Below are 24,003 nucleotides of genomic sequence, written 5' to 3'. Positions count from 1 at the left end.
CAGCTAGTGAACATTTTAGTAAGCTGAGTTTTATGTCTAGCCATAAGAATGTGAAATCATTATTCTCAGTCCATGGAAAAAACAAGATTTTAAAGCTCCTGTTTTTGAATTATTGCCTTGATTTTTTTTCGATGACTTTTGGGGAGCTGATTCAACAGAAACATTAAAAATTATCCACCTTAATTGTTCCGCACTTGCAGGCTTCATCCCTTCTGTCGGAGGGAGGGGAGGGAGGATGGGAGCACATGTTAAAGAAAGTCTGTGAAGAGGCCAACAAAGACGCCTTTGGTGATCTAGTCTATTCTTTGGTTTCTTAAAAGACTTTTAATGATGCTCTGGTGACAGTACCTTAGAAATCAGATCGAATCAATTGTAGCACAATTTCAAAAGCGAGATTATGGGACAATGGGTTCCCATCCCCTCCCAGAGCAAGCATGGCCACAAGGCTGCCTGTCTAAGCTTATCCACAGCTGTTGCCCAACCTAAAGCTGTGGGGCACATCCCTACCCTGCCCCAACCAGGAGCCAACCCCTGGTAGCATGAGCTCCCATCAATCTCCATTTATTCCACAAAGCAAGTATCAGTAAAGTCTCATTTGTGATTCTTTGCCACTCGGGCCTCCACACAAACTTTTCTTTGTAAGAGAATGATGTGGACTTAATTAAGTGTGGTAACTTATATGTAAGGCTGCATTGAGAGTGGGGATGTGGTGCAGATGCGGTGTGAAATGATAGCGAATTACTCTTGTGAAGAACACAAATCAGGGTGAGTGACCATTATTTAGGACCAAAAGAAGTTACTGGGCACTCAATTATCACCCCCTTTGTTAGCACAACACACCAGATGGTTACAACACTGAAGAGTTTTCTATTATCCTAACATTTTCCTAGACTGACTTTTCTTCTCCAATTTACCATAAGATGATTATCTTTTTATGGGGAGACTTGATTGTTGGGAAGGACACTGGGGGTCGTGCACAGATTCCGTGGCGAGCAGCAGGGAAGGGTGTGCCTTGAGCAGGAGAGCTGTTGATAGGCTGTGCTATATAACTCTGGCCACACTCCTTCTGCCTAGATCTGCCACCCCTCTCTGCCCTCAAATCCAGAGGACACAGTTTACGCATGTGACCGGCTGCTCTGCCTTCTGTCAAGGGCATTTCCAGCCAAGTGAACAGTTTCTTTCTTTCTTTCTTTCCTTCTTTCTTTCTTTCTTTCTTTCTTTCTTTCTTTTTTCTTTTCTTCTTTTAAGGAACTGAGAGGTTCTCACTAAAATTAATTCCCACTCATTGACAGCACTGAGGTGTCAGGTGAGGACAAAAGCAGACTAGCTTTTGAATGCAGAGCTAGTCATTAACTCAGGGCACCCAACTCTATCATCCATTCACCCCTGCCTGGCTCCAGAGAGGGGTGGAAAAATAGCAATTCACAGTAAATAAATAAATAGAACTTCCTACCGTGGAAACCTATGAGGCAGCAAATCCCACCTTGGGATTTACAGCATTGGAGGTGACTAGAATGATCTTATGTGTTTCCCACCCCAAAATCTTCCTTTTCAAAGGAAGAGACATTGGTGATATGGCAAAAGCCATGTTACTGCCTTGTTCATTGGTGAATCACTGTTTCGGGGGGAAAACATGAAAAAAAAACTTACTAGGGAAGACCAAGCAGTTCCAAACAAATTCCAGATTAATGAACTCTATAACTCATAGGAGGATGAGAAATAGCTTCTTCTGACCATGATTCTGCCCTGGGTCCCATCTCTCTTCCACCTCTTTAAAGATGTCCTGTCCCTGAGGGAGATTATGATATGCATCCATTCCAGACTCCATGCTCGGCCAGTCCGAGACCCTTTACCCTCTCCGCCCTGTTGTTATGGTTGCCTATGTTTGCTAAAAACAGTGATGTGCTTCACGCAGTGAAGCCTCTGTGAGTTCCCTGCTCAAGACAAAGCCAGCCCTGGTGGTGTCTGCTGGAAACCCTATCGTGTGGCTTTCGAGGCTGGCACCCCACATCCTACTTTGGGGTTAGCCAACTAAAATTATATTTTGGTTTAGTACTACTAGCTGAGGAAATGATGGGTATGATCTCTGGTTCAGAGTTTATGTTTATTTAAACTGTGGACACCATGAGACACACGTCCATTTTCCATAACCGAACAAAAGCTTCCCCTTCCTACCCACTCCCCAACAGCTTCCAAAAGGAAACTGTGGCTCTCTCATCCTCCTCAGTGAGTTCTTATTTAAGGCTACAGATGCCATAGTATTATTGGGTCACGCAAAGGCAAATCCAAATGAGGCCAAATTATAACGTAAAAAGTAGACAGTAAACACCAAGAGCTGTTCATAATGTACAAACACATAAAGCCACAAACATGCACTGCAGAGATCTAGTTTCAACCTTGACTTTCCTGTAATACATGAAACAGGCTGTACTAGCAAAGTGAATAATCAAGTGGGGATAATGTCTGGTTTACTTAGATTGCATCAGAAGCAGACATTTTCCTCTAATAACAACAGAAACAAAAAGGATTCATCAGAAATCCCCAAAATCTGACTTTGCCTGTAAATTAAAAAATGTTACATGTCGTAAGCCCAGATGCTGCTTTTATTTATTTCTAAAATGGACTTCAAATGTGTGGTGAATTTCTTTTGATATGACATGATTATCAATTTAGATTAAAAAAAACTTGAGGAATAATTATTATGCTACCTGTTAATGTCAGATAAATTCATGACATTTCAGTGACACTTGAAATCCATGGCTCAGTGCTGGCAACTGTATCTAGAACATGTGGTGCCCAGACAGACAAGAGACTGTCAAAACTCCCCAGCACTCTAGGCCACTGGCAAAGCCCATCCTCTTCACTCTTCAACATGGGGCTATTGTCTTGAATACTGCTCCTTGCCTTTTTTTCTCAGTTCAGTCATGCCCAGAAGAGAGCTGTCTAATGCTCACACGCATTTAGACATAAAGAGTGACAGAGATCTGGCAGCAAAATAGGCAAAGGGATACATTAGCTGTGGCTGGGTGGAAAGGGATCTCACACAGCTAAGAATCTGAAAGTATTGTCTTTATTCTCTTAAGTTTTTAAACTCTTTATTGTATAAGGAAGACACAAGCCAGAATCATCGCCATATCCTCAGTTTTAACAACACTAAGTCAATGGTAGGAAGTGAGGTATGAGATATCTTGAGAAAACATCTGGTAAGATAAATGACAGAAACCCAGGTGAGTCTTCTCATTGGGAAAGTTATTTAAGAAAGTTGAGGACTAGACTATTATGCGCATGTCTAACTTTCAGTGTCGGCACCACTTCAGAAGTATTGCAAAAGCTAAGTTAAAGTTGCTCTTGGGATAAGTCAGGACTATAAGCCAGGGGTTCATGATGGACTGTTATAATTCAAGTTATTTCAGCCAAAAACATACTATTTCAAGACCAAAGAGATAAGAAACCTAAAAGAGCTGAGTGAAGGGGTGATCGCACAGGTGAGTGCTGAGCTTGAATGAGTCTCCGTGCTTCAGGATCCTGTGAATGTAGATGACTCTTATATATTGCTTCATCCCTGAGGTTTCACTTTTCTTTGGAAACTTGTCTTCAGTATCACTGATATATTCCCACATAAAACATTGAGCTTGATTCCGTTTGTTTCCCATAAGAACACCAGAATTAGCAGGGGAAAAAATTAAAACTCAAGATAAAAGTTCTACTAAATCTATGACACTTTGGCAATATCTTAAAGTTTTAATCTGAGCTTAAAGAATCCAGTCAGAGGGGTCAAGGACACCACCAGAAAAATGACAGAATCCACTAACCTGGGCTCACAGTGACTCAAAGAGATTAAACTGACAATCAGGGAGCCTGCATGGGACTGACCTAGGCCTCTGCATTTATGTAACATTTGTGTACCTTGGTCTTCTTGTGGGACTCCTTACTTTGGGAGCAGGGGCTCTCTGTGTCTCCTTTTACATTTTTCTTTTGGAGTCCCTTTTCTCCCATTGGGTTGCCTCATCTAGCCTTAATATGAGGGGACGTGTCTAGTCTTACTTCAAGTTAATATGCCACATTTGGTTGATATGCATGGGAGACCTGTCCTTTTCTGACAGGAAAGAGGAGTGGATTATAGGAGAGGGAGGTGGGGAGGGAACTTGGAGATAAGGAAGAAGTGGGTAAACAACTATTGAGATGTAATACATAAAAGAAGAATAAATTCTTAAAAACTTAATGAAAATAGTAAGTTGACCCATTGCTAGTTGAAGATTATCGATAAAAGTTCTCATCTCTGATTTGTACTTTGGAATTTGGAATTTGCTTTTCTTAATGTCTTTTTTCTTTTAAATTTTACTTAAAAAATATTTCTTTTAGTTTTGAGATTATGGTAGAATTGCGCCATCTACCCTTCCCCTTTCTTCCTCCTAAACTTCCCATACACCCACCTTTGCTCTCCTTCAATTTTATGGTCACTTCTTAAAATAGCTGTTCCATACGTACATATTTGTTTATACATATATATTCCTAAATACATTAATAAAATTTGCTCAGTCTATATAATATTACTTGCATATGTTTTCAGAGCTGATCATTTTGGTACTGTATAATCAGCTGGTGTGTTTTCCCCTGTGAAAGACTATTTCCCTTCTAATGACAGCATTTCTTAGTTGCCTGTAGATTTTTGAGCTTATCATGTTTCATTTCCACATGACTTCTCGTGAGACTTCATGAGTGTAACTTGTGGCATTACTAAGAGACACACCCTCCCAGTATACTTCCTGATCCTCTAGCTTTAAAAACTATTTGCTTCCCTTCCACAATGATCCCTGAACCTTAAAGTTGTTTTGTATTTTTGGGTATTGAACCCCACAATTCTGCATTATGTTTAGCTGTGTTTTTCTGCAATGGTCTTCTTCTGTTGCAAAGAGAAGTTTCCTTGATTATGGGTGAGGAATACACATCTCTGTGGGCACAAGGACAAATATTTAGAGTGTAGTTAGGGATTTATGCTAATTGAGCAAAGTGACAGTTGGGAGTTCTTCTCTAAGATCTATGACTTCACTAGCCCCAGGTAGTTGGTTAAGTTCCCAGTAGCAGCCATGATTTTCTTCCTGTTGTGTGGGTCTTAAGTCCGATTAAAGAACTGTTGGCTACCATTAGGTTATGTGTCTCACTATTGCATCCTTAGGATTTTTGGGCCATTGTTGTGGTTTATATGCTCATAGCTGGGAGGGACTCTATGTTGCATCCTTTCTTTGGAAGCTTGTATGGTGCCTTCTTGTACCATTAAAACTAGTCTTCAAGGAGGAGACATTTGGGTCAGTGTCAGCTCAGGAGCTCTGAGGCCTGTGTCTGAAATAGATGGCATCTTCAGCAATAGGAAAGTTACACTCATGCCCTTCAGTGAAAGGATGTTTTCATTTTAAATCTTATTCATCGGCCACATTGAGTTAAATATGAATATCTAATATTTACTTCCTTAAGCATGTAACTTAATAAAATTTAGTGTTTATGAAAGATTTCATCAATCCTTACAATCCAGTCTTAGAATGTTGTTATCAACCTCTAAATTCTGTTTTGCTCATTTCCAGTCAATTCCTAGTCTTACCTGGGTGCCAAGCAAATATTGTTTCTATTTCTATGATTTTGCCTTTTCTACATATTCTATATAAATCTGAAATCATATAGTCCTTACTCTTTTTGTGGCTTGGTTTTGAGTCACTAGAATATGCATGCATGTGCATGTATAATAGGTGAATATGAAATCTACAGGATAACATTTGGTATTGAGTTTCTAATGACTTCAACTTATTTCTTGAGCTTCACCCATTGATCCATTGATCCTTCAGCTTTCTGATTCAGCTGTACTACCTGACAGACAAACCCTGAAAATCCTTAGGGTCCACACTCCTAGAATTGGCATTATTTGGCCTGTGTTATCACTTCCAGATTTTATATGAGTGCTGCAGATCTGAAATAAGGTCCTTTTCCTTATGTAGCAAGCACTGAACCACCTCCCCAAACCTCATTTCCCTTATATATTAATGGCTCTACATTTTAAGAATATGATATTTTGTTTGAACAGTCATCAGTTTATAGATTATTTCCAGATTTGTCCAGTATGAATGGTATTGATGTAAGTATACATGTCTAAAAACTAAAAGAATATAAGGGGCTCTTTTATAACCTGAAACCCAAAAATACAGTGTTTATGCTATAACCTTACATTTTGAGGCAAAACAGGTGTAGATGGATAGTGTGTATTGTTTTTGAATCTGAGAACTATTATAAGAGAACATACCTGGCTACCAATACTTTAGGGATTTGGTGCTTTATAAGAAAGGCAGGCATTCAACATCCATGGCCAGGGTAGTCATTTGTGCTCATAAGGAGTTTACTAAAGGAGTCACTAAGATTTTAGAGGAACCATTTCCCACATCTGTTTGAAAAATACCTTTTATCGTTCAGCTTTTAGGAGTCTTGACATTTTTCTTTATGAAATTCAATTTTCTTCACTTTCCTCCATTCTTTCTCATTTATAACCTGATGACCAATCTGTAGGTTCCCTAATTTGAATGTAGAGTTCCTAAGGGAGCAGCCCTTTACAGGCATCCAGGTACAGAGGTGGTAAGCCAGGAGAGATGGACAATGTCCTTCTTGAACCCCCATGTCTCCTTATGCCTCATGTCTTCACTAATTTGAATCCACTGAATGAAGTTCCTGGGCATCTTCAATTTTGGAGGTCAGGAACACAAGCTCCAGGTTACAAAAAGTGCTTTTGGTTTTGTATTGTTAAGGGCTCAAAGATGTAAATGTCATAAATATGACCTTTGACAAGAAGTTCAAATGTAAATATTATTTTGCAATTTCTTTTATTCATTTATTTGACAGTATTAATGAAGTGTCTAGCTTGTGGTGAATATATAATGGTTATAAAACTAGATAAGACTCCTGTCTTATTAGCCCCAAAGGAAAACAAATTATTATATAATTAACAAACCAAAAATAATATAAATAAAATAAATAATGACACAAACCAAAAGTAAAATTGCATTTGAGTTAAATGCTAAGAGAAAATCTGCCAAGAGATTTCATTTAATTAGAAAAGAGAGGAATATTTAACTGTGGGAAGAACCCATACAGCTGTAATCTAAGATATAAATAAACTGTTTAAATTTAAATTTTATTTTATATTTTTATGTCATGAATGTATGCCCGTACTTCCCATGAGTGTCTGGTGTTCTTTAAGGCTGGAAGAAAGTGTTGGATTTCCTGGAATTGAAGTTACAGACAGTTGTGAACCAGTATGTGTGTTCTAGGAATTGAAACTGGTCCACTGAAAAAGTAGCAAGAACTCTTAACTGTTATGTCATTTCTCCAGCTCCAATAAATAAGAATTAATTAGGTGAAAAGAAAGACCTAAGGGCATGGGAAACCATATGTATTGGTTAGTTTTATATCAATTTGACACAAACTAGAGACATTTAGCAAAAAGAATTTTCAACTAAGAAAACTTATCCATGATTTTGGCCTATAGACAACTCTGTTGCACTTTTTCTTGATTAATGATTGAAGTGGAAGGGCCTAATTCACCCCAGGTAGGGGCAAAACTCCGTCAGACGATTATGAGTTATGTCAAAAAGTAGGATGAGCAAGCCATGAATTGAAAGGCAGAAAAGCCCTCCTCCCCAGCCTCTGCTTCAGTTCCTGTCTGGACTTTCTGCCTCAAGGCCCAGTCCTAACTCTCCTCAGTGACCAGGTGCAACCTGGAAGCTCTCAATGACATAAAACATTTCAGCCCATGCTGGTTTAGTCATGCTGTTTTATTCAGAGAGCCAGAAATTCTAAGATGTTACACCACGTGGAAAACCCTGTTACAGGAAGAAGCACAAAGAAATTGAAAAGAGAGAGAAGATTGAGGAAGAGAGAAGAAAGAAAAGAAGAGAGAGGGAGAGAGAGAGGGAGAGAGAGAGAGAGAGAGAGAGAGAGAGAGAGAGAGAGAGACTATATGAGGGTTTCACTGCCAGCTTCTGGGTTAGGAGTCACGTAGGACTCTTGTGAGGTATCCCTCTGGGTCTATCTGTGGGGATTTTTCCCAGTGAGTATTAACCAAGACTAGGGACTTGCTCTAAATATGGGTGGCATATTCCTGTACCATCACTCAACTTCCTGACCAACAATGATAGACCGATATACTCAAACCTTGGAAATCAGGAACCAGAATCAATCTTTTCTCCATTAATTTGTTTCTATCAAGAATTCTGTTAGAGCAATGTGAAAAGTGAACTAACACATATCATTCGTGCAAAGGATGAAAATAAAACTGTGTTAGTGTCTTGCAAAGTCTAAGACATGGGTGGAGATCAGATAGATAAAAGGAAATTGGGTATAATATCTGCTCAGAATATACCAGGAGGACATAGTTGCATTCAAGACTAATGGGGAGTGAACCTACTCTGAAGCATTCTGTGGGAGTAGATTGGAGAGACATAGTTGGAGAAGACTGAATATGTGCAATTAGACCTAGTTAGAAAGAGTGCCAGTTTTCTATAAAGAGTAAAATGATAGCTTAAGTTGAAGCAGTGATTAGAGATTTGGAAATGTACAATATTAAGATTTATTTGCAAAAAATAATGTTGTGGTTAGATTGAAGAGCAAAGAAATAAAGGATTATTTCCATAATGATATAAATGCCATGATTTGTGATGTACAGCTCAGATGAAGGTCAGGCTGTAACTTTCTTTGGAAAAGAAGGATTTGTTGTATTTAAGATACTTAATTGAGGCTAACTTGTATAATTATAGGTATCTCAAAGTTTAAAGACATGAATTAAAGATTAGATTTTAAATCATAGTGGTGGATATTTACGGAGAAGTATGCAACTAAAATATTCTAGAGAGATTATGAATTAAGAAAAGAAAACCAAAGTCTACTCAGTTAGTAGAGAAAAGGAGTAAAGGATCCAGTCCTAAGTTCAGAAAAAATGTTTCACATTTGTGAAACATTGATTCAGAAGCTACTGGAAACTAGTGTGCCAAGAAGGGAAGAGTCAATAACAAGTGTGGTTGTGGAGAATGATGGCAATGAGTAAATAGTCTTTGAATTTAATGGTCTTTAGTCACAATAATCAGAGCTGATTTCAGTGGAGTTCTGGGCCATGCACTTACTGGGATGAATTGGCTATTATATCTACAGATTTCCCGCCCCAACAGATTTCTTATCTCCAACCAAAAAAATCATTGAAGATAATATATCTAGTTGATTCTTGAATAATTGGAGAGTATACCCAATCATCAATACCACTTGTCAGGGTAGCTACAAGCCAGATTTAAAATATTTCCTCAACTCCAGTTCATTTTATGTTCCTTTCTTCATGTCCCTACTCCATGCATTATACTAGAATACATTATTGACTTTCAAAAATGTTTGTTTTTGAGTTGAACTAAAGGACTGATACTTAATTTTCTTTTTAAACTGTGTTCTTAGCTAAAATAGTTGATATTTGGAATTCCAGCTTTAGAAAGTAGCAAGGAGGCATGCATGAGTATTTCTTCTTGATTTAGGAGAGTAGCTTAAAATATATCCCAAACAAAGAGAAATATGAATGAGTAAAGTAATGATATGAAAATATACACTGTCAGTATTAAAAGTTGGACATTCGTACAAATAAAAAGCTGTTTCAAAATTTAAACTTATTATTTACCAAATAAAGACCAAATCCCATAAATATCTCCTTCAAATTTTAGATCTAATTATCTTTGAAAGAAAATGTTACTCAATCAACACAAAATTAAACCTGAAATTAACCTGAAGAACGTATTCTCATAGCACAAATGTATTTTGAGTAATTTATAAAAAAAGAAAAAAGAAAAAGCTTTTAACATTTTTTACATATCAGAATCATCATTATACCTTTTGCCAAAAATTCAAACTCAAACAAGAAAAAACATAGAAATATATAAAAGTACATGTAAAACTGTCCATAGGAAGTCAGATTTGTGACAATCCTTCACACTTAACATCTAACAGGATATGTGGAAATAGATGCTTGAAAAAAATCCAACCAGGATCTGTTGTCCTACATGCATGTTTCACCATAGTTTATGAGACAATGAGAGTCAATGAGAGTCAATGAGTCACTCCATGGACAGTTATCTTGAGTATCAAGCATCTACTGTCCTAGTCTTTAGAGAAAAGTGAAGAGATTATCCCTGGTCTCAAGTTTACATTCTCAAGAAGACAGTATATAAATGTTGGACTTCAGCAGAAGTCAGTGAGAACAAGTGGTTCTGTGATGAGGAAAATTTCATCCAGGTGTGAAAAGCAGGGGTAAGAATGGAAATACTGTAGGTAAGTTGATGGTGCTAGGGGTTAGTTGTAAAGAAATCAGAAAAATTCAAAGAAGTGAGTCTAGACAACTAGAAATGAGTGTGTTACAGCGCAGCTCATCACAGCAAATATGAGTAAGTGAGCTCTAAAATACATATAGTATATACTTAACAAAGCAAAGTCCTGCCAGCCCCTTAGTTCCCAAATCACTGAGGATACAGAGTCTGGAGCTCTGAAGATATTCTCCTCAAGCACAGCAACCAATGAAGAAAAGCACGCTTTCTATTAGCATCTAATCTTAGTGAGTTTAGATTGAAAATTTTCTGCGGCTTCATTAAACTGAACCAGAAAGGCATCACTGAACATTTCTATTGCTTTGGGAAACCAAGTTAGAAGTCAGCCTGAAATCTGGCTCCTCCTTGTAGTCACCGCTGGTGAGCCTGGTTTAGGGACTTACCACTTCTAGAGATACATAAACAGGGGGATGTATGTATGTATGTATCACCAAATCTTCAATGAAAACCATAGGGTAAAGAGAAGGGACAAGGTAAGAGTTGTATATAGTGACATCCATGTGTCAAAGACGTCATCTTTCTCTCTGAGCATATTCTTGTAGACCTGTAGGACTATAGCAGCTTTCTCTGAGTTTTCAGTTTTAAAGAGAGACTCTCTGTTTCACATTATACCCAACTGGTCTTCATTCTCATAATAACAAAGATGTGGATGCATTCCCTAAATGCAACACCGTGGCCCTTGTTCTAGCTTCCTGTTTGCTGCTCAAAGCCACATGCAACCCAATGGCATGTCTTATGTGGTCTACAATGCCCCCCCCCAATACCAATAACTATTAAAACTTGAAAAACTGAAAACATTCACATCAGATATGAATTATTGTATGTTCCAGAAAAACTGAGGATGTTTTGGCAATAATAAGTGATCCTTGTGGTGATAATTAACTAGAATGGAACAGTTGATTTGCTTATGCATAGCACACATCCCTCACCTCACTGTATGTATCATATATTCTATTTCATCGCTTCATTTAGTTTCAAGCCTTCATTTGTTCCTATAAATATTAGCTGCTACGTGTCCTCCTTTAATCCACAATGAGACTCTTTCAACCCTTTTACCCCCAATACTGAAAATGACGTTTAGATTGACATCATTGTGTTACCCCAAATATCAGGGAAATGCAGCAGAATACTGGTAGACATAAAAGTAAATCATCTGCTACAAAAAGAAAGTTAAGGTTATGTGTGCATTAATGAGGAAAGGAAACTGTATTCCAGATGACTTGCTCAATATTTGAGACCCTTGGCTTCGTCCTATTATCCTATGGTAATGAGCTATCAAGCTATTGTTTCAAGCCAAGTGTTCAACCATCTGTCTTGATCTTTCCCTAGACCACATGCACTTAAGGACAACAGCCAGATGGTTTTGTTTACTAGTGTTTACCTAGTGGTACGTCCCCAACACATGGGAGACTCTCAGAAGAGATGTGTGTCTAAAAGCTTGAGAGTTACGGTCTCACCATGCATGATCACTTCTCAGAGCAGATGTCTCCAGCCAGGTCTGCCTCACAGATTTCCAGACAATTGAGTCACAACCACACATTACAACTTCTTGAGTGGCTACAGAAATTCCTCTTCCATTGAAGTTGCTGAAAATGGTTGTGGTGCACAGAGAGGAAGAAAGATTTTACCATAGAGACAGCCAACTCTCTGTGCATCAAAATACCATCTTCATTTTTGTTCAACCTTGAAACATCTTCATCTAATTAGTTATTCTTTGGCTTTGTTTCCCGAGGCTGATGAACAGCTGGCTTGTACTTAAAGACAGACAAAGGGCCAGGTGGAGGCAGACATTTTGTATCTACTGCTTCATCTAACAGCTCTGGGATATATTTAAAAAAACTTGTTATGAGATTGCCTATATTATTACCACCTGTGACCTTCTCTTGGATAGCTTTCCATGTTTAGTAAGACTACTCTATTCCATTCTGAGTACTAGTTTGGAAGGAGAAAGTCACTTAGTTACATGTGAACAAGATCTAGATCTGATACACCCCAAAAACATAAGCCATGGAAGACAATGTGGGATAGACATTTTATTTTCTTTCTATGCATTCTCCTTTTCATATCAGGTACTTTAGCCATATGTACCATACCCCAAGAATTTAGGACAGGCTACAAGAAATCTACAGGAAGATCTACCCTGATCATTGTAGTTTTGTGTTTTAGTATGAGATGGAGTTGGGAGTGAGCCTTAGCAATAGATAGATAGATAAATGATAGATAGATAGATAGATAGATAGATAGATAGATAGATAGATAGATAAAATAAATAGGATAATCTGAAATAAGAGATCCCCCTAAGAAGGTAAAATTATCTGGAAGGAGTAACTTTATTATTTATTTTGGTTCAGCATTTGAGGGAATACAGTCTACAGTGTTAGAGAAATCTTGGTGTCAGGAACTTGCTCATATCCTAACAGCAGGAAGGAAAGAGAGGGCCAATGGTAAGGTAGAGATCTAAATCAAAAGGCCTGAGTTCCTGTGACATACTTCTTTAGTGGATCTCTACCTTCAAACATTTTTTAACATTACAACCTAGTACTTCCAGCTCGAAATAAAAAATCCAATCAAATGAGCCTGGGAGGAACACTTCACATTCAATCTATAAAAATGACTGCAAGAAAATACTAAGACAACAGACTTCCTGAGAAAAAGGTTATTCTGCCCTATGATTTGAGAAGTTGCAGCCCATGGTAACTTGGTTCTGCTGCTTTGGGTCTGTGAATATTATACTAGATCACGGTACAAGAGTGTGGGCCATACAATATATCATGGAACAGGAGTAGGTGACAGAGGAGACCTGTTTAAAGCATGGCATCTGAGAGCTTAAGCAGAGAGAAAAAGAACATATGTCCAATATCATCAGCACAGGAACACACTACCAATGACTTATCTTTCTCCCACTAGGCCACAATTTTAATTGTTCTACCAGGTCCCAGAAATACCAAACTCAACAACAAAACTTTAACATGAGGCCATTTGTGGGACAGTAAAGATCTCAGATGTCACAAATGGATAGATATCTCCAGGCTGGACTGCCTGAAGTAGAAACATTCGCTCTATGCTTCAAGGCAATACCCTGATAAGAGCTGAAACTTAAGGGATGAGAGTTATTGGCACAATAGACATGAATCCACTTTCCTTATTTGACTCTGAAGTTTAGCTCTAGTCAACTTGAAAATATTTCATGGACTTGAGTTGAGACAAAAACACATTCCAAGAACTTTTTCTGTGTTTTCTATAGATAGCTAAATTCCTACAGGAAAATGCTGAGCCCAATATCAGATGTTGATTAATCTCAATAGTTCAGCAAGATGAGAATGCAGGACCTAAACACAAAACTGCTTTTACGTTGAAATGAAAGTCATGTTGATAAGGGTTATGTAAAATATTTCTAGAAACAAAACTTCCAAGGTTTGTGGGTGTTGCATTTCTATTTGTGCTCAAACAAAAGATGGGATTCATATGTCGTTGAAACCTTATTAAGTCACTATCCTCAAAGCATAGCTCGTTCCTCATTCACATAATTCTCTCATTCGCAATCTCTAGAGGAGTTCAAAGCAAGGATGGTCTATATCAAGAGTTCATATGTCAACAATCCCACTAAAGTTGGTTGCAATAGACTGATTACAAAGTGGCTCAATCTTGCAATCACCCTGGACTCTCATTGTAAAATGTTACAATGTGACTTCATCACTACTCTTATCATGTGGCAGGCTCTAAGCCAAGGCCTGTTGAACCTGGATAGCCTTTGTGCACAGTAATAGAAAGTAATAGTGTATTTGTTTGGAACTTGTAATGTAAATGTCAGTACTTGGATCTCTAGACCGCCATGAAAATAAGTTCGAGCTAGAATCCTAGAGGTGAAGAGATCAGGTGGATCTGGATGAGAGCCTCTCTAAAAGAGGAACCCTATACCTGCTGACTTCATGGGTTAATCCCAAACCTTATGGTCCAAATCAACAGAACTCTCAAGGCCATCCATAGAGAGGAGAAATCATAAACAGTGTTTGCTTTGTTCTACCATGATTTTTAACAGACCGCTGGTGTGTTAGGCAGAACTATTCTACCAATAGATAATGGATGGACCTGACTAGTAGACTACAGAAGTAGTTCTCTGTAGAGTGGGTAGTTTCAGAAATTTAGTTAAGAAAAATAAGTCTGTTAATTATTCCAAGGAAGGTTTGAAAGAGTTTCTTTTGTTTTGCTCTTTGTTTTCATGACATGGACTCAGCCATTCCAGTTTACCCATCACACCTTGTCTGTCTTAGCCGTCCCCTCATTTTCTTTTAGAGTCCTTTTCCTCATTTTGTTCAAGCTCCCACTGTTTCTGAGGAAGTGAGAACAGGTTCAAGCCTCTGTGAGAATTCTGGGTTCCTCAATTTATCACTTTTCTCTTCTCCAGCTCTGCCAAGTCAACCTTCAAAGTTTGGGCTTCCGTCATGTGAACACTGGGGGATCCAGATTCTTTGATCCTTTGGGTACAAGTGCTTATTAGGCTCGGAGTCTCCTTGATTACAACAAAGCAAGGTGATTGTGCTGTTAATGTAGTCTCAGACACTGCCTCGTTACAAAATGAAACTCCAATGAGAAAGGGAAGCATCTTTATCCCTTGGTTTCTACCCTCGGCCTGTAAGTGCCCTTCTGGTTCTCAGGCTCCTGGACACAGAGCCTCAGGATTCCCAACTTCCTGTCTCTCTCCAAAGCCAATATAGCTTTTCCCATGGACTGGGGAGTCAAGTTTGAAAGGGTCAGTCCCTGGAATTCCTTGTGCTAACAGTAGGGAGACAACTACCCTTGTCTGTTAATTGGCACAGGAAATGAGCAAAGTTGAATATGTGGGTCTCCTGTGATTAGAAACCTTTTAAAACAACAAGCTTAGTTGAATTTGTCTTAGAAGGGCTGTGGGAGTTGGTATAGAAACCTGAGAGCTACCTGGGTAATTTAATGAAAAATGTAGGGGTCTTTTGATTTTGTAAATAAGAAAAGTCAAACCAAACATGGGGAAATTGTTCCTGAATACTAGAGACTCTGAAGTCTTCCTCAGATTTTAATCTATTTTTGTATCCTGGTGTAATAAATGCTTCAGAATGCAGCTCATGCAGTTTACAGACCCATCCATGTCTGTGTCTTCCTAACTGCTTTAAAAGACCTGAGAGCCTCGCAGTACTGTTTCTTCCCTCCCCTCCCTCCTCTCCTCTTTCCTTCTCCTCTCCCTTTCCAGTACTTCTTCCCTTCTCTTCTTTTTTATCCTTCTCTCCATTCTTTTCCTTCTTCTCTTCCTTGTCTTCCTCCTCCTCTCCCTCCTCCTCTCCCTCCTCCTCTCCCTCCTCCTCTCCCTCCTCCTCTCCCTCCTCTTCTCCCTCCTCCTCTCCCTCCTCCTCTCCCTCCTCCTCTCCCTCCTCCTCTCCCTCCTCCTCTCCCTCCTCCTCTTCCTCCTTCTCTTTGCCCTTCTTCCCCCATACTCTTCTACCCTCTGCCTCTGGTAGACACTTATTTTTAATGATATTTCTTTAGGTTTCAAAACCATCAGAGTCATTAAAACTAAAATAATTAGGAAAAGTAGGTTCATTTAAGAGGGAGCTAAAGAGAGATTCAAAAGACTCTTTAATCTCACAAAATGAAAAGCACACACAGGGATGCATACACCCACCTTTTGACACTTTCAGTAGACCGCCATGACACTTTTGCTTATAAAGCAATTCATTTATATTTTGTTGGCGTTTTGTTTTGTTGTTGTTGTTGTTGTTGTTGTTGTTGTTCAGTGTTTGACTCAGTCCTGGGCACAGAATAAGCACTTAATCCATATTTGCTGATGTGAGTTGAAGGTCTGAGCTATTTCCTACAGATTAAGCCATTTTGACACCATAATCCCTAAATAATTCCCAGGAAGTGCCTTAAACAATAGTTTCTGTGGCAGTCACATTAGAGCTCCTGAGTCCTGTCTTTTGCTGTTTGTTTCTGGTTCATATGTCAAGCCCCTGACTGCCTCTTGATTCACACTGAGAGGAAAGAGGGTGAAAACTCTAGGGCAGCAAGCCAGTTCAGTCTTCAGATCTCAGAAACTCAACTCCATAGCCAAGAGCCTTTTCCCACTGAGACACTAATATAATGATTATGACTTACAAACATTTCGAAAGAGGTGATAAAATATAATCAGAAAAATAAAAGTGTTTTTATTAGAAATTAAGCATCTCTAGTTCTAAGGCCCACTCTATGCATGGGGAAATTGGAGTGGAATATTATAGGAGCAATGGGAGTGGTTACTGAACTGTGAAAAGCATCTGGTACAAAAAGAGGGACTTAATTCCCCCGATGCTATCAGCTAGGGGCTTATTAGATCCTGCAAAGCCAGTGGCAGTGATCAGCAAATGTATTTCAGCATGTTCTTTCCCTTAATATCAGATGGCCATCACTGCTCCTCCAGCGTGGAGAATAGTATCCTCACTAGTACCCCAAAAGAACATGATAGGGGGAATTACAAAGACCAATTAAAGACAGAGGATATGACCCTATAGTAGGGTCCCAGCACTGTACACACACACACACACACAGACACACACACACACACACACAGACACACACACACACACACACACACACACACACACACACCACAAAGGGAGTTAATTATTTTAAAAAGATAATTAAGTCATTTAAATTCTCAAGTGAATTACTCACATACCAATTTTCTGTATTTATCAGCTGCATATATTAACACCTTGAGTTCTTTAAGATAATAAAAAATTATGCATAAGTCAGGACTCATTAACTGGAATAGAGAAGACTGATAAACCCTGAAATATTAATGATATATATGTGTATATATATAATTATATATTAGTTTCCCTTACCTTTCTAAAGACATGATTTGATAGAACTTAAGAAACTATTTCAGACTGGATATGTTGGCATACACTTGTAACTCTCATACTTAGGAAACAGAACCAGGAGGGTTGTAACAAGGCCGAACAGTTCACCTAGTAAATTCCAGATCAACAGGGCTACATAGCCAGACATTGTGTAAAATCAAGTTTGGATATCATCAACAATAACATAGAAGCCAAAACGAAAAAAGTATGAAACAGGAAATGAAATTATTTTATTAAACAGAAGCATGGGAGAATCGCTATAATTCATTTTGAGACAAGGAAACCATTTTTAAATGGATAAGCAAACACTGATTCAAATGTCAGTACGTCGATTTGGGTTAGCATGTCAATGAACTAAAGAAAAATTTCTTCCCAACAGTTTCATTTGAAAATCTGCAAACTAGTGCTTAGTGTGGTAACTAAAATGCAAATCCATTCTGTAGGTTTAAAATTATAAACCAATTGTTCTGAGAATTGGCAATTTGAACAATCCAGAAAGAGCACTGGAATCCAAAAGAAATGGGTTTACACCTGGTATTACAGCCAGGCTGAGAATGTGCCTTCCTGGGTGTTCTTGCTTGCTAATAAATCTGAAGGATTCCTTTCCAGCTTCCGGTCCGTGCACTGTTCATCAAGAGCATGCATGGTTCTGGGATAGATGTTTTTTGGAGTGGTTGGAGGATTCAGAGCCCTACTGCTGACCACTCCATCATTGCTGCTCACTGGGATTGGCACAGAGAACATCATAAACACAGGCATTTGTCTCCAATCTTCTTAACATCTTAAGAGTGTATGTGCTTACATTCAGACTTAGCATCCCCGATCTGCTTCCAGTAAATGTTTCCACACGCTTCCAAGGTTGCACAGCCCTGCCCAGAAGCAGCTGAGGCAATGCTCTGTCTCCAAAGCCTTGGAGGAGGAAAGAGGTGAACTGATAAGAGTCACTGGTATTCAGGAGAGAGGAAAAGAGGAGAGAAAAGAGCCGGAGCCACCCTATACCGCGCCCGCAGTTGTGTCTAGAATTTCACTTTGGCCTCTTTCTTATTAGACAGGCTAAGCTGGCATCCAGGGGCTATCGACTGTCAACATAGCAGCCAGCCAAACAATTGACAAAGCCATCCCTTGAGAATGCTGAGTGAACTGACGAAAGTGCCGTCAAAGGAGTTAATGTGCGAGCTGGCACCCAGTGCCAGGCACAGCGTGAGAACCACTTACGCGGTAATTGTCCCTCCTGGTGTCCCCAGCTCTGTCAAACACTGCCCCGGGCTTGCCTTTCAGCACAGGAACTGATCTCTTTTCGGTGTCTGAAATGTACACGCACCCTAAGGCCCCACCAGCCCAGGATTGGGAGTCCAGGTGGGAAAGGCTGCTGTCTCTAGCAAGCCCTCACAGGCTCAGTTTCCAAATCCCCTGGGTCGAGCAGACCCTGCCTGGGGTTTCTTGGGAACACAGGGAGGTGTTTATATGCAGCCATGACCCAGACAGGGTTTGAGGCTCAAAACCTCCTTCTGCAGGATCCATCTGGACAGGGTATTACTCTGTCTCAAAGCCCACACTGTACTGACTAAAACAGGCAAGGGCCAAAAGGAGGGAATCTGTGATCTAGCACAGCACACTGTGCTGGACGGAGGAAATGTGGTTCAGACCAGTACACTGGAGACGGCAGAACTGGCTGAGGGCAGGTGTGACCATTTCTCTAAAGGTCATCATTATAATTACACAGGTCAGAAAAGTACGATTTGAAATAATAGAACTTAATAGAAAAAACAAAAACAAAAACCCTAAACCGTCTGTGACAGGTCTTTTATTTACTTTAAAAAAGAAAGGCATACCTTATTTGTAAACTGAGGGCTAGACTGCAGAATCGCGTCACACTTGGAAAATCTTAATGTTTACCATTGTCCTAAATTCCCTCATCACCTAGAATAATGGACAATTAGTGTTGGAAGTATACCTTGGCGAGGCGTGGGGATGGGGCAGACAGAAATGACTCAGGACCCACCACATAGTACCACATTGATATGGGAGTTATTTTACAACAAGTACACACGTACACATGGTCACAAAACATAAGCATAGGACATAAACATGCAAAAGAAAATATATAAATCTCAAGTCGGGCATTGTGAAGACTGCTTCACAGTTGAGAGTGCTTGTCGCTCTTGCGGAAGACCCGAGACTGAACTGGATGGACCCCACACATCTCAGTCAGCTCACAACTTCCTGCCAATCCAGCTCCAGGGGCTCTGGTGCCGTTTGACTTCTGCACCCATCCACCCTCACATACACGGCATACATACAAACATATATACATAAACTAAAGCAAAAGCAAAGCTTTAAAATGAACAAATACATCTCAAGTGAAAGTTTAATATTAACTAAATCCATTCCTAATTTTGTCACATTCTTTGTCCTGACAATTTTTTTAAAGGTAACATCACACTATAAACAATTTATAAAGTACAGACTGTGCATATATATATGTATGTATATATATATATATTTCAGTATATGTTAAAATATATGCTATTAGATAGATAGATAGATAGATAGATAGATAGATAGATAGATAGATAGATGATCTATAACTCAATGGTAATAAACTCAAGTGGGAATCAATTTGATGGAGCTCATTAAAAGAGTTAAAAAAATATTTGTGTGTCTTGGCCTCATAATGGGTTTCCTTTGAACCCTCCAGCCCTGGGCACTGGGTAGTATGACAGTCTCCACTAGGGGACTTTGTTTTACTATGGACCACTCAATGATAAACCTTGGCCTTTCCCAATGGGACACCAGCATGTAACTCAAGAGCCCATGTCTTACCTTTAGAGCAATGGTTCCTTACTTATGGGTCATGACTATTTTGGCAATCCTTACACAGGGGTCACCTAAGACCATCATGAAATGCAGATGTTTACATTAAAATTCATAACAGCAAAATTACAGTTATGAAGTAGCAATGAAATAGTTTTATGGCGGTTGATGTGTCACCACAACATGAGAAACTGTACTAAATGGTCACAGCTTTAGAAAAGTCGAGAAGCACTGCTCTAGAGAAATCTAAAGTGCAAGGAGGGATCCGGCTAGTATCCTTTATCCTCCTTAGGTTTTACCTAGTGTCAATCTACTTATCTTCGTCTCAGAGTATAAAATCTCCCAATATTCTTGATAAGTCAAATTCAAGGTTCCTTTTGTATATGGATCTGACATCAGAGCAGGGAAATAGAAAACGTCCGAATTCTACTAAAACCCCTTTCATGCTGTGTTTCTGCTTGTTTCCTAAAGTCTTACTGAAGCATTATTTTTGTGATTATGAAAATCATACTCAAAATTAGTAGACAATATGATTAGAGTTGTAAGTTGTGTTTAGAAGATAATTAAGGGTGGTGCTGTATATAGTTGAAAAGTCTCTCCCAAATGACAATTGAGCAGATTTCATTTTAAGAAAAAGAGGGGCAATATTCATTAATATGTGGTAATCAAAATATTTCAAACATTTAGTAAAACAATGCTTTGTTGAAGCATGTTTGAAATGCCATCAGGGCTCCTGCTGCTGCCCCCCCCCACACCCCAATTCATGTGAAAGAATTTTAAGTAAAGTCTTCTTCTGACAAACCAGTTGTCTTCTTTATGGGGAAAATCAACTAAAACTATCTTCAATACAATATTCTCTATACATTATAGCATTGCCATCCCATAGGGCTTCCATCCTTCTGCAAACATTTTCCCCTTCTGCAGCAGTGTGAGTCAGCTGGCCTGAGGACAGTTTTGTCAGAAATAATCACGAAGGAGTTGGATTTTTGCTTGAGTACACAACAAAGGTAATCTCTGGCATGCAGTAAGTAATCTCAACTCCTTCACTTTTACCTGGGACTTTCCAGGTTTGAGCACTGAAAGTCCTGCACCCTGGGAATCCCCCATAGTCTAGAGTCACCATGTATCCTGAGGGCCCGTGTTACAATAAGTTATTCTCCTTATCTACGGCTGTGTAGCAAACTACCCTAAAGTGAAATGACTGAACAATGGACATTTTACGATATCTAGTGACTGTAGTCAGCCATCCAAGTAAGACTCTCTGTTAGACTAGCTGCTCTGCGTGACACTGCCTGGGGTCACATCAGTAGGCAGTTAAACTCACTAGGAAGTTCCATTCCAATGACAGAGACATCAGAGAAGTTGGACGGCTGAGCTTAGCTTGGACTCTCTGTGTGTGGATTTGGATCTCTCTAGGTCTTCTCTAGCATGGCCTTTAGAGTCTTCACATGCCAGGTAAAGGCACTGAAAAATCAGAGCTACAATAAAGAGTCTGCAGACAGGGCAACGAAGCCACCAGTTTCCAACCACATGAGTCTGGAACGGTGTCCCTTTGACCACAGTCAGAGTCAGCGCAGATACAAGAGGACAAAGACACGGCCTACAGTTCTCAGGAAAAGAAGAGTCAAAATTGTGAGATCGATTTTAAATTGCCACATAAATACTCAGCTTTGATATAGTAATCTCAGCCACTGGTTAATTTGGCTAACTGGGTCTTATTTTTCACATTGTTCTGAGGGAACAATGGAGGGTATAAATTGGTTTTATTAGGGTCCCACAACTAATGATGTAGGTAAATATAGCTTGTTGTGACTTGTTACTCATGCTACATTGACCATAGAGACACATTTCATGGCATATATATTTGCACTGGAAAGCAGCTGTGTAAGAGCACAGTGAGTCAAGACTCTCTGATATATGCTATGGCAAAAAAAAAAAAAAGTGACAGAATTTCCTGACAAAGATTTTATTTCCTCATCTGCCAAAACACACCAGTGCAAATATAGAGGTACGAGGTCATCTGGATCTTATAAAAGGCTGGGTGAATTGTAGCTGAACAGTTCTTGCAGACCCAGCAGTCTTGACTGATAGAGATGACAGTCCACTCTTGTGCCTGTGTGGACTTCTTTGTTTAGGTGGAGGAGGAGGATTCTGAAATGGCTGTTTACCAGCTGGTGGTAATTTGTGTTTCTTCTCCACTCGATTTCTTATCTTCTGCAAAGAAAACCAGATTGGTTGCTACATTACTTCAGGAACAACAGTGCACAAGGCTTCTAGGTTACTAGGCTCAGAACTTACACTGCATTACATTTACTGCATTTTACTGGATAAAACAAGGCGTAAGGCCATCCAAGAGTCAGGAGCTGGAATCAGGCTTTGGCTCTTCTGATGGTCTGCAGAAACATAATAAAAGAGAACAAATCCTGAAAGAGGAGGGACTGAAGACGTTTTGGAGTTCACTTACAAGAACAATGTGCTGATAGCTTTTTTTATGAATTAGAACTTAGCCAGATGAAGCCTCTTGAAATTCTAATAAGCTGATTAATGAAACATGTGCTGTGCTGGCTAGTATTATATCTATTTCACAAAAGCTGGAGTCATTTTGGAAGAAAGAGCCTCAATGAAGAAAATATTCCCACCAGACCTGCCTGGTGGCAAGCCTGTGGCAAGTATACTTGATTGATGATTGATATGGGAAGACCCAACTTGCTGTGGGCAATGCTATTTCTAGGCAGGTAGTCTCAGGTGTTATAAAGAAGCAGGGATAAGAAGAAAGCCAGTAAGCAGTGGTCCTCTGTGGTCTCTGCTTCAGTTCCTGCCTCCAGGTTCCTGTCCTACTTGAGTTCCTGCCCTACTCGAGTTGCTGCCTTCCTTGAGTATCTACCATGACATCCTTTGGTGACAGACGGTTACATGTTAAGTTTGGGATAAAATAAACCCTCTTCTCCTTTCCAGGGTGTTTTTGCCCAGCATTAAAACAGCAGTAAAACTCTAACTAGAGATGGGCTTTATGAGTATACTCTAAAATTCCATGCAGATAACCCAGATGAAACAAACAACCCAGAAGTCCTCTCTGAAGTACTCATCAAAAACCAAGTGGTATCTTTTTAAGCTGTTCTATTGTAATTTTGGTGAAGTACTTTGAATGAGAATGGTCCCATAGGCTCATATGGTTGAATCTTGGTCCAATGTTTGTGGAACTGTTTAGAAAGAATTAGGAGGTGTGGACTTATTAGAAGAGGAGATAGATTTTGTGGTTTAATGCTCCCCAGTTAATGCAAATATGTGTGTGTGTTTGTGTGTGTGTGTGTTATTTATTATTCATACAGAAATAGTAAAAATTTGGATATGTGGTAAATATTCCTCCACACCCACTACACGATTAAGTTAGTTTTATCTTGAATCATCTATGTGGTTTAATTGGATCCATGGGGTGTTGGAAGGGAATGGAGGATCAAAACCTGTCTATGAAGAGTCAAGAGGTGCTCACTCTGCTTTACTCTTCAGACCCTACAACTACCATGCACAATGCAAAGCTATCTTTTTAAAAAGTGGGAGGACACATGGGATAGATCTAACATAAACCAGCTAAGAATCAGCCAGCCTTTGAATATTCATTTATCAACCAGTAGTTACCATAGATCAACGATTCTCAGCCTCCTAATGATACAACCCTTTAATACTGTTTCTCATGTTGTGGTCACCCACAGCCCTAAAATTATTTTCTTACCATTTTGTAACTGTAATTTTGTTACTGTTATAAATCTTAATGAAAATATGTAATATGCAGAATAACTGATATGTAACCCCCAAAGGGGTCACCAACCCACAAATTTAAAACCAGCACTCTACACCATTTAAGGTTCCAATCCACCCTTCAGATTTTCCAGTCTAGTAGAATAAAGTGAGGTGTGAAACCTGGTTAT

At 39.3% G+C, this 24,003-nt stretch overlaps 1 long non-coding RNA gene across 1 annotated transcript; it reads right to left on the bottom strand.

The window, feature by feature from the left end:
* Positions 1-22,027: 22,027 nt before the first annotated feature.
* LOC134486303 (uncharacterized) lies at positions 22,028-22,474 on the bottom strand. Its single transcript, XR_010065111.1, has 2 exons — positions 22,376-22,474; positions 22,028-22,291 (listed from the first exon to the last, which is right to left on the bottom strand). It is a non-coding gene; the product is annotated as an uncharacterized LOC134486303 (long non-coding RNA).
* Between the last annotated feature and the right edge of the window lie 1,529 nt (positions 22,475-24,003).

The sequence above is a fragment of the Rattus norvegicus genome, chromosome 3 (genome assembly GCF_036323735.1).
Source record: "Rattus norvegicus strain BN/NHsdMcwi chromosome 3, GRCr8, whole genome shotgun sequence".
Classification (NCBI taxonomy): domain Eukaryota; kingdom Metazoa; phylum Chordata; class Mammalia; order Rodentia; family Muridae; genus Rattus; species Rattus norvegicus.
The sequence above is the reverse complement of the archived record's forward strand: the minus strand, read 5'-3'. Positions and strand labels throughout refer to the sequence as shown.